The following is a 4,308-nucleotide window of genomic DNA, read 5'->3' on the forward strand; positions in this document are numbered from 1 at the left end:
AATTACATCTCAGTTTAGAACATCACAATTTGAACTTAACATTTACACATGCTAATTAAAAACAAAAAACAAAAACTCATACCTGAAAAATCTCGGATCAAGTATACAAGCTATATGGATGTGTAGACGCAAGTTATACATGTTGATTGGATGTGTAGACGCAAGTTACACATGCTAATTGAAAGAAAAACAGACTCAAAACTAGAAGAAGTTATATTTATGTATAACTGCGAGTTACACATGCTAATTGGATGTATAGAATAAAGTTACACATGATGTAGACGCAAGTTACATATGTTAATTGAAAGAGAAAAACAGACTCAAAACTAGAAGAAGCTATATTTATGTGTAATTAAGAGTTACACATGCTAATTGGATGCGTAGAAGCAAGTTAAACATACAAATTGAGTGTGTAGACGAAAGTTACACATGTTGTATATCAACACATAACAAATTAAATAAACAAACAACTTCACTATTAGATTCAAAACATAGATGTTAATGAAAAGAAATCGTAGAGAGAGTTCGAGAATCATGATGTTGAAGATGATGATTAATAGTAGGAGTAGTTACCATGAAGAAGGTATTTGGGGATTGAACCAAACGCTTGAGCTTGTGACTCCTCTTCTCCAACTCAGCCGGTGGATTCAACAAATCGACATCATTTGAGAGAACCTACAACACACAACCGCACGGATCTGTATCATCTGATTGAATCTGAATCTCATTGCTTCTAATTAAAAAAATAAATTGAAATGAGGTTTTACATCTGAATCTGATTACTTCCTTTCACATCAAAATCAAATTGAAACGCCAGTAGAATTTCACTGAATACTATCTTGTATCATCAGAGAAATCAAAACTATATATAAACATTACATTCAAATCGCATCTATTAGCAAATCAAAGACGAAATCCTAAAAAAAATAACGAAATCAAGATAACTACATCAAAACCAGTACGAATTCAAAATATTGCATCAAAATTCAGATTCGTTATCGCTTCCAACAGATTTTCTTCTTATAATAACAAACACGCAAATGATTTATCATCGTTATTCCAGATCTAAAAGAGCAGATGTAAAATGAAATCAACGAAAGAAAAATAAACCTAGATGAATCTTAATTATTTGCAGGTTGATTTGATTCTGTAGATGAATCTTCAGATGCAATTGATCTGCTTTGGTTATAATCACATCAAACGAATATTCTTATCCAAAACTTCTTAACCGTTGTTGCAGTAGAAGATCTAAAATGAGACAAAAGAATATTATTATCCAAAACTTCTTCACCGTTGTTGCAGTAGAAGATCTAAAATGAGAAGATGAATCTGAGAAAACCCTAGAATTTTCTTTTTCTTTGCAACTGAGAGAGGGAGAGAGAAGACATAGAAAGAAAATGAAAAAACGAAAGTATCTTATGATTTTCCTCTTGTATATATTGAAAATGGTAAAACTGCCATTAGGAAAAAAATATATTTATTATTAAGCCCTAAAAATGAAAGTTTCGGGCATAGGGATAACAAAAACCGAAAAATATGGAGTTGGAAGAGAAGGATCCATTTTGTGGGGTCTCCTAATGTTGAACCCATGTAGTAAGGGGTTTACAATAGTTTTCACTTTTTAAATTGGCTTGCCAAAAGAAAGCAGAAACCTGTATGATATAAGAGCAACTTAGCTCTATGGGTATTTATAGAGTTTGAGCTAGTGTTAGGTTCTCTAGTTTCCCTTTCAAGTGGATTTTCTGTGTACAAATGAAGCCGGCAATCAGGTTAGTTTCCGGACCTACCTGATTATTCTTCACATGGCTTTGCACATTCAATCCAACAAGAATCTGACCGGCACTCTCTGGATTTCATCCTATTCAGAGTTGCAGTTCACAATCCCCGCTTGTGGCCGTGAAGCCAAAATCTGAACAATAAGCAAAAGCCAGTCCACGTGAAAACTGGTACCTTATGTTTCAACAATCAGAAAATGACTGTCCAAAAATGACTGAAAGTGACTAATTGTTGCATGTATGCGTCGGAAATGGCATAGTGACATGGCTTACTATATATGAATTTCCTCATCTACTATAATTGCTTGTTTTCTGCTCACAGAGATCTTTCCCCATCGTAGAAACGATTGGTCATCACCCATACATGAAAAAAAAAAATATATAGCAATAGATTTTCCCATAATCTTTTTTTAGATTCTTGTTTTTCTTCTTTCATTTTTCATATGAATGGTCTTAACGGGTTGTCCATTTTTTAGGTAGGCATGCAGATCTACTTTGAGGTTGACCAAACACGGCGTGGGTCCATATTCTTGAGCCATTGAGAATTTTCTAAATCATCCACATTTTTCTAGATCATCCACAATAATTCAGAAACAAACTGGGCGTTGAAGTAGCTAGCCAAGGAACTTACTGAAAAACAGAAAAATGAAAAGCATGTTTTGAGTTGCATACAACAACAAGAAGGAGCACAACTTATTAACTCACGCTTTAAACCCTCTTACAGTAATCATAATATATCGTACACACGCCTTTTAACAACATGAGTTTTCGTTTGTGGAAGAAGAAGCTATTGGAAAGCATGACCCTAGCTAACTCACTAAGGGCGTTTCTATTGAATCGTAGACGCTATATATAAAAACGAGAGAATTGAGTAAGTATAGTCATCTCATTGTTAGAGAGTGTAAAATGGAATATACGGTGAAAAGGAATTTCTTACTGCATTTGTGGGCAATCTTAGGGATTCTCATGCTCATGTGGCTCACTATTTCGGTAGAGGCGCTTCCCTTTCCATTTCCATTTCTCCCCAAACCCAAAAGAGTGAGGTGCAATTTAATCCAGTATATCGGATGCTACTTGATATGGCAAATTTGCCCAGTGCAGTGTCCCAGTGCCTGTTTAATGGACTGTGCCACCTGCAAACCTGTTTGTAGTAAGTACTAGTGTTTATTTTCGCACTTCAGATCGAAAACTATTGTTTTCCCTGCTTTGGTTAAAAAAAACACTTGCAAACATGCACTTACATTTGCATGTTTAGTTACTACTATAAGTTTTGTTGTTGACATATAGTATTTCTTTCCTGTTGTGATTCAAACTAGGCTGTAACTACCCAGGCGCTGTGTGTCAGGACCCACGGTTTGTCGGTGGAGACGGAATCACCTTCTACTTCCATGGCAAGAAAAACCAAGATTTTTGTTTAGTCTCTGATGGAAACTTGCACATCAATGGTCATTTCATTGGAAAGAGAAACCCGAAAATGAAGCGAGATTTCACTTGGGTTCAATCCATTGGCATTCTCTTTAAAAACCACCAACTTCTTGTGGGAGCTAAAAGAACATCTAAATGGGAAGAAAACATTGATCACCTAGAATTGTCATTTGATGGTAAATCAATCTTTCTTCCACACAATGAAGGTGCAAAATGGCAATCAGCAAAGGGACAAAACGTTATGGTTACTCGTACTAGTAATACAAACGGCGTCACTGTAGAAGTTGCTGGGAATTTAAAATTCTCGGCAGTGGTGGTTCCAATCAGTGCGGAAGAATCAAGAATCCATGTTATGATATTACTGATGAAGATTGTTTTGCTCATTTGAAACTCAGTTTCAAATTCTATAGGTTAACAGATAAAGTAGACGGTGTTTTAGGTCAGACATATAGGAGTAACTATGTTAGCAAGGTGAAGATGGGAGTAACAATGCCAGTTATGGGAGACCATCACAAATATGCATCTTCTCACCTCTTTGCTTCTGATTGTGCTGTTTCTCAATTTCATGGACATCGAATGATGCTTGGAATTGGCAGTAATGATTCAGTTGCCGAGTATCCAGCCTTGAAATGCAGCAGTGGAGTCCACGGAAATGGGGTTGTTTGCAAGAAATAGAAGGAGCGGCCGAGCGGGAGTAAGAAATTAAGAGAATAAAGTGCAAAGCGTTCGGCCCATATATTGCAATGTAATTTCCATGTTGTTTTTTTGTTTTTGATAGCTAGGAAGTTCCCTTGTTCTTAACTAGATATTATCCGTGCCATAACGACACTGATTTTATTCAGGGTTATCTCTTATCAAATTATATTCTGGATTACTGAAAATTTAGATGATTGAAAATGCAAACATTGAACGACTCATTATGAGGAATATTTGGTGTTGCGATGGGTGAGTGGCTGAGGCAAAAGAACAACCATACCCTTCAAATAATTATTTTCCCTTGCACGTACGGCCATTATTGCAACCAAAAAGATCGCGTGACGGAATAGTTGAACACTTGAACCTAGCCATTGTCTCCTTCTTTGATCGTTTAATTATACAGTTTAGCGAT

At 35.9% G+C, this 4,308-nt stretch overlaps 1 pseudogene; it reads left to right on the forward strand.

The window, feature by feature from the left end:
- The first annotated feature begins 2,681 nt into the window (after positions 1-2,681).
- Positions 2,682-3,875, forward strand: LOC113291300 (annotated as a pseudogene).
- The last annotated feature ends 433 nt before the right edge of the window (positions 3,876-4,308 follow it).

This window comes from Papaver somniferum, chromosome 6 (genome assembly GCF_003573695.1).
Source record: "Papaver somniferum cultivar HN1 chromosome 6, ASM357369v1, whole genome shotgun sequence".
NCBI lineage: Eukaryota > Viridiplantae > Streptophyta > Magnoliopsida > Ranunculales > Papaveraceae > Papaver > Papaver somniferum.